The sequence below is a fragment of the Gobio gobio genome (genome assembly GCF_949357685.1).
Source record: "Gobio gobio genome assembly, chromosome: 7".
NCBI lineage: Eukaryota > Metazoa > Chordata > Actinopteri > Cypriniformes > Gobionidae > Gobio > Gobio gobio.
In genome coordinates, this window is record NC_137103.1 from 963,501 (window position 1) to 971,697 (window position 8,197).

An 8,197-nucleotide genomic window follows, 5' to 3' on the forward strand; every position below is an offset into this window, starting at 1 on the left:
ATATCAAATATTATGAATTCATCTTTATTCAGATGATGTATAAATGGTGGTCCAGGGTTAAAAATCATTTCACTCATCTAGTAAAAGCATCTTGATTTGAGAATGTTTAGATGTTTGGACTGGAAAGAAGGCAAAAGTACTAAATAAGAAAGCCTTTTTTGCAGAGTAGAGCTGCTTTAGTCTCATATTTGATCAAGTTTTCATGACTGGTTCTGTCATTTTCCAGTTTATGAATCCCTCCGCCCTATAAAGCTGACTTCAGTTCTCCACCGCTGATATACGCACAGACTTTGGGCCGCGTCAGAACAACATGACGATGGATTTCCCCGTCAGCAGCCTGTGATTCATACAGCAGCTGAAGCAGGAAGAACACAATCAGATAAATAAGTGTCAGCGGTCAGTGACAGCACATCTATCAGCGGCTCATGTCCGCCTCCGCGCGGCTCCAGCTGCGCCGCTAATATCGCCTCGCTAAATCTGGCTGTGCCCTCATCATTCCTGAGCGCCATGGGCCGAGACTGCTGACAGCGGTTTGTTAGCAGGATAGATGAGCGCTCGCACGCCGTGTTTTCCTGAGGCTGATGGCGTAAAGGTAATAGCAACTGTCAGATAAACGCTCAAAACACTAGTTCATCACTAGACTCTGTGCCACGGGGGATTTGTTAGTTTTACAGGTGCTTTACAACGCCAATTTCACAACGGCCATTACATCTCAACATCATATTTCTTCCACAAACAGGGCTGTTGTCCCGTGTATGACGTGTGTAATGGCAGCATAAATAACACACACTTCCCCCTCGCTGTGTGTGTGTGTGTGTGTTTACTACTGCAGACATTCTCTGAGCAACTTCACACCCGATGTGCTTCTGTTCACTGCTTTAACTATAGTAGTGTTTACAGATATTCATGATCTTGAATTTCTCATCTCCAGTTATTAAGTGCTACTGTAATAAGCGTGTGTGTGTTTCTGCTGTCTTGACCGCAGGACTGCATCTATAAAGGGCCAGTGACTTGATTAAAGTGGATATGAATGTCCTGTCTCGAGGCCGGAGATGTTGTGACTGCAGGTGGTGAGCAGATGCTCTTCTCTTTCCTCTAGTACATCACAATCGTTGAGCTTTATTTAACCTCAGGATTCAACCGATCACGCAAGCACACTTCTGTTAATCCAGCCACCAATGATGATCAGCGCTTTAAGACGATTAAATGATGGCAGCAAACCTCACTCTCGTTTACACGCAGATTTTCATTATTCAGATTATTTGCTAAGAATTGTGGTTATTTTTACCACCATTATTTACATATCCAAGTGCACAGGACAAATGATGATAGAGTAAGTTTGTTCCTGGACACTGATTTAAAGGGTCTTTTATATATATATACACTCACCTAAAGGATTATTAGGAACACACACTAATACTGTGTTTGACCCCCTTTCGCCTTCAGAACTGCCTTAATTCTACGTGGCATTGATTCAACAAGGTGCTGAAAGCATTCTTTAGAAATGTTGGCCCATATTGATAGGATAGCATCTTGCAGTTGATGGAGATTTGTGGGATGCACATCCAGGGCACGAAGCTCCCGTTCCACCACATCCCAAAGATGCTCTATTGGGTTGAGATCTGGAGACTGTGGGGCCATTTTAGTCCAGTGAACTCATTGTCATGTTCAAGAAACCAGTTTGAAATGATTGGAGCTTTGTGACGGTGCATTATCCTGCTGGAAGTAGCCATCAGAGGATGGGGACATGGTGCTCATAAAGGGATGGACATGGGCAGAAACAATGCTCAGGTAGGCCGTGGCATTTAAACCATGCCCAATTGGCACTAAGGGGCCTAAAGTGTGCCAAGAAAACATCCCCCACACCATTACACCACCACCACCAGCCTGCACAGTGGTAACAAGGCATGATGGATCCATGTTCTCATTCTGTTTACGCCAAATTCTGACTCTACCATCTGAATGTCTCAACAGAAATCCAGACTCATCAGACCAGGCAACATTTTTCCAGTCTTCAACTGTCCAACTTTGGTGAGCTTGTGCAAATTGTAGCCTCTTTTTCCTATTAGTAGTGGAGATGAGTGGTACCCGGTGGGGTCTTCTGCTGTTGTAGCCCATCCGCCTCAAGGTTGTGTGTGTTGTGGCTTCACAAATGCTTTGCTGCTGACCTCGGTTGTAACGAGTGGTTATTTCAGTCAAAGTTGCTCTTCTATCAGCTTGAATCAGTCGGCCCATGACCTCTGACCTCTAGCATCAACAAGGCGTTTTCTCCCACAGGACTGCCGCATACTGGATGCTTTTCCCTTTTCACACCATTCTTTGTAATCCCTAGAAATGGTTGTGCGTGAAAATCCCAGTAACTGAGCAGATTGTGAAATACTCTGACCGGCCCGTCTGGCACCAACAACCATGCCACACTCAAAATTGCTTAAATCCTCTTTTTTTCCCATTCTGACATTCAGTGTGGAGTTCAGGAGATTGTCTTGACCAGGACCACACCCCTAAATGCATTGAAGCAACTGCCATGTGATTGGTTGATTAGATAATTGCATTAATGAGAAATTGAACAGGTGTTCCTAATAACCCTTTAGGTGAGTGTATATACTGTTGTCTGAGGTCCACTTATGACCTTGGCGTGGTTTTCACATTAATAAACATCATAATGAATACGTAATAGGCTATTCTGCCCTTGTTTTGAGCCTCTCTCATGGAACGCTCTGTTTTTATGGGCGTGTCGCACTGAAGATTGGAAGTAAACGCCCACTGCTATGATTGGATACCAGTTTTGCATATTATAATGAGATCGGCTCCACCGTCAGTAGATGTGGGGAATTGTTTTGAAAACTTCCAATGTGGAAAAATGGCAACTGGAATGAATGGCCCATACATGTTCGAGTCTGATCCCGAATCACAGCACAAACCAACAACACCTCAAACACAAAGGATACTCCAGCCTGTGGCAGCGTGGAAGTTATGGTTCATTCGGTTTAGTCAGGCATACACATAATCAGTAGATATCAAACGATCTGTAACAATGCAATACAGTCACATATTGTGTAACCTTCAACGGCATGTTTATTGCCTGGTAGCTCGATCCAGTTTAGCTCCACGTAGGTGTCACGAATCAGACCTCTGATCACCAGAGTATTAGCTTTTCTCTCCGACTTCATTCCCCATGACCCGTACCTGGCCCTCTCATCTGATCCTTATTCCTGGGACTATTTAAGCCACACACACACACACACACACACACACACACACACACACACACACACACACACACTCGTGGTGGGTTCGAGCACAGGGGCCATTACGAGGAGGGCAACAGCTGATCTGTGACTGGAGTGTGAATGGTAGGAAGTGGTGTAGAAGCGATCCGGAAATGGAGGATGAAAATCTTGGCACAGATGGTGGAAGGAATGGAAATAATGAATGGAGTATAGTAGAGAATCGGAAAAGGTAGAAAAGTAGGAGTAATGCATCTGAAACTGACAGTGAAAATGGATTACACATGGCATGGAGAAGGAAAGAAGAGTTTGGGTCTTTCAGTATCATTAACCCGCTGAAGTTCTCTAAAGCGATTAAGGAAAGGATAGGACTGGTTGAAAGTGTGGAGAAGTTGAGGGATTGTAGATTGATTGTATATTGTAAGGACAGTAGGCAACAGAAAAAGGCTCTAGAAATGAAATCGATCATGGGACAAGGTGTGATTTGCTGCCAAGTAAAGTCTTTTCAGGATTTATGAGCTTCTCGGCTAGCTCTTACCCCTCCTCTAAGATGAAGTTTGGGCATGTTTGGGCTGTGTGCGGAGGTTAACAATGCGGCCTGACTGAAAGAATTAGATTTCTAATTAAAACAGCTGAAATATCTAGAAATGATTAACGAGAAGTTAAAGAAGCAATTAACACATACTCCAGCAGGATGTGGTGGCTCATAATGGGGCTTTTAATATTCCAGTGGAATGCTTATATAGCTCAATAACTAATGGCCAAGAGTTTAATACATTCATCTGTGATCTGGATAAGAGACCTGATATAATATCTATACAAGAAACATGGCTCAAACCTCAGTTCAATTAGTTTGACAAGGATATCAATTCATTAGGAAAGACAGGAAAAGGGTAATGAAGGTAATGAAGCCACCTTTATAGACCAGTGTAGAAGTGAGGGAGATCAGGAGGTGCTGGGGAGGGAAGTGTGGGACTCAAAGTAGTAAAGTTATACATTTTTACAATCAATGTGAAAGTTAAGAGAGAAAGTAATGGAAAATATAAGAGGTAATACAAATCAGAAGGTAGATTTCAGTGTCGTTAATACATTAAAACAGATTATAATGGGTTTGATAGTGGAAGAAATGCTAGATTGGGGACGGATGGTGTATTAACAATAGATGTATTACAAGAATAGATGTGATTCTCAAAATTTCAACTAATAAAAGTCAGTTTAATATAATATAAGTTGAAAAACTGCAAAAAATGCTTTTCTTACTTAGTATTTTTGTCTTCTTTTCAGTCCAAATATCTAAACAAATCTTACATTAAGAAGCATTTACTAGACACGCAAAAGTTTTTGTCTTATTTTGGGGGAAAATAACTCAAAATTAAGGGAGTTTTTGCTAAATTATTTTTGCTAAATAAATAAAATAAGCTAAATAATCTGCCAATGGTGTAAGCAAAATAATCTTGTTTTCTGTTTGAATTAAGATTATTTTTCTTACCCCATTGGCAGATTATTTAATACATTAAAACAGATTATAATGGGTTTGATAGTGGAAGAAATGCTAGATTGGGGACGGATTGTGTGTATTAACAATAGAAGTATTACAAGAATAGATGTGATTCTCAAATGTTCAACTTTTTAATGCTACACAAGATTCAAGTAATTTTCAACTAATAAAAGTCAGTTTAATATAATTTAAGTTGTAATGACTTAAAGATCCAAGTTGATTGTGCAGTATAATGAGTTTGTACGGATGTAGCGGATGAGAGCAGGACACACACGTCTTACGGTAAAGATAATGTGTGTAGTGTGGTGTGTGTGAGGACAGCCTTCACTTACAGAGGGACATATGAAGGCAAAGAGGATCAATACGAGCTCCCGCAGGCCTGTCCATCACCTGCCAACATTCATAACACCAGCCCGCTTCTGCCCCGTCCAAACACATGAGGAACGAGCTCAATCATTCATGATTCAGGAAAAACTGGCCCATATCACTGTCAGAGAGCATCATTCATCAGAGGAGAATCACAGTCAGCAGTCACAGCGAGTCAACCAATCAAATGAAGCCGTAAAGAAGGACCAATGCCTGAATTAGGCAGAAATGACCTGTCAGAGCCACTAAACCTCTGACGGACAGCGTCCATTTACAACAGGAACTGATAGCAGCGAAATGAAGGAGACGAGATGCAGACGTCACTATAAATGTGCTTGTTTATCATGTGAGTCCAATTATCACGACAGCTGTGACGTAAAACATCTGTGTGTCTCACTGACCTTACTTTAAATCACACAATAATGCTCTGCAGACATTTTATAATTACAGCGAGGCCATTGTGCGCTATAAGGGAATACACACTTCACAGCTCTGAGTGTTGAGGACGGGGGAAGACTGTGTCAAACTGCTGTTATTGTGTTTGAGCTCATCAGCGAGCGATCGATCTGAGCAGTGCTGAGATGTGCAGAGAGAGCGGCCGGTTTAATTACAGACGGGCAGTGAGGAGGACGAGCTCCATCCGCCACAGCAGGACCCCACGCTGACCTCCCTCAGTCCGGTCAGAAACTGTGTCTCATGGGCTGATCAGATGAAGAAAGCTCAAATGAACGTCTAAGATGAAGTTATTCCCCAACAGTAAAGCCACACTGCTGTATTCCCAGTCTTCACATGAGCACTTAGTCTGAAGCCCTCCAGGCTCTTTATCTCCACACATCTGCAGCAGAACAGCTAATGCACTGCTCATCCGCTCCACCTCCGCCTTTGTGCGAGGCTTTAAAACAAGACGGAGCAGTTCTGGGTCAGTGCTTGTGTATTCAAGTCTTCTGCTCCTCGAGAGGAAGCGTGGTAAAGTGTGCCGCCGCTAGCGCTAACCTTGCTACCAATTCAACCGTTCAGAAGGTCTCCGTTCTCTGGCAGACCAAATCTTTCTCACAATATAGATGGCCAAACCCCCCAATAGAACACATCTACTCTCATGATTAGCCTCTGATAGCATGTCCAGATGATTCCTGATACGGTAGAGCAACGGTGTAGACTCTGAAAGTTGAGAAGCAGATTCCTGTCCTTCAGAGCTGATGATAGTCCAGCACATCTTTACTCTTCACACCGGTAAGCCATCCATCAGCGTCTGTAGGTGTGCAGGAGAGGACGGATGCGGTCGCGGTGTTGCTAAAGGACTCTGGGATTGGATCAATAGAACTGTTTTGTGTTCGTCTGCTGTCCTCAGCGAGGTTTGATAGCCCTTCATCAACGCCTCTCCACAAGTGTTTAACTCCAGATTCTCCCTCAACCCAAAGACATGCAGTGTGTAGGTGAACTAGAGACGGTCCGTAGGCGTGTGTGTGTGTGTGTGTGTGATGGACTGTTCATCCGTCCAGAGTGAGACAGCGAGATATAGAGTCCAGTGACCCGATGAGGACGAGCGCTTTGAGGATGATATTATCAGTGAAAAAGATGAACACTCATATTCATATTCCCACACAAATGAGCTAAACGTGCACATGTTGTTTTCTTTCCCTTAAAAGGACCTAAAACACCAGGGCCCGTATTCATAAAGATTCAAAGAGTCCTCTCAGAAAACTCTTGATCTGAGAGCAACTCTGAGCAAGGAAAATACAAATACTTTAATCTTAGTGAAGAGGCGGGGCTAACCCGTTGCTACGCATGACATTCTTTTGAAGACTGTGATTGGTTGGTTGTCCAAAAAGAGGAAAAAAAGGAGCGCTTTTAAGTATAGGGTCTATTCTAAGCCTTCACTTTGAAATTACAAGCGCAAATTGTCCTATTTTACCGTTCTCTCTCTCTCACTCACACACAAATTATATATATATGTATATAAATCATTTTATTATTGTTAAGGTATTTGATTGGCTTAGAATTATAAACATTGCTCCACTCTTTCCAATTACACTGATTGTTGGCATGTCTATTTAATTGGTGGTTTGAAAGTTGGGTTTAATGCAACACACATGATCTAATCTATAGCGTCTTAACTCACGGTCCTCCATCGTCTGCAACACATTTCTTCTCTCTCTTCGTCTTTCTGCCATTTTCTCCGCTGCTAAAGAAACTCTTAAGCCTCTTAAAAGTCCTCGTCCGTGCTCCTAACAAATCTGACCTTAAGACCTCTTTTAAGGGTTAAGATGCTTTCTGAATTACTTTTTCCTTTACTAGGATTTTTTTGTTAATTTTAAGAGTAAACGCCCACATTTCTTAGAATTTTGTCACTAGGAGCTACTCTTTGCATTAAGATTCTTTATGAATACGGGCCCAGATTGATCCCAGATGCTCATCCTTCTGTCCTCAGAAGTGGGAAGTTCCCAGTAGGAGCTTTTATCTGACTTCAGAATCCAGTATGGCTGCCCAGCTCATCAACCGTAGAGAAACAGCAGTGATGTGTTAGAACAGAAGTAACCGCGAAGACGTGTAAACACAGTTTTGTGTCTTTATCAGCTCTTCCTTATATACACAGAACACACAAGAACACTTCAAACTAAGAACACTTCAAACTAAGAACACTTCAAACTAAGAACACTTCAAACTAAGAACACTTCAAACTAAGAACACTTCAAACTAAGAACACTTCAAACTAAGAACACTTCAAACTAAGGGCTGTAAGAGGTTAATCAATAAAAGAAACAAGAAGCAGGTGTGGCGCATTAATCCAACAACCAATAATCACAGAAACCAACGCACACACAGGAAACTGAACAGAAAACAACAAAAAACCAACTCAGACAGAGCTGTATTCAACCACGTTCTTCAGCGAGGCTGTTTGCGAATGGAACTATGATTTCGGGAGATGCCGAATTGTTGAACTTTGTTGGTAACGACGGAGTTTACGATCATAGTTTGTTTTGGGAAACTCGCCCTGTCTTATTCTCCCCTGCAGCGTCAGCTATATTTATATCTGTTAGTTCACTATATACACACGCTTACATCAAAACACACACACACACACACACACACACACACACACACACAC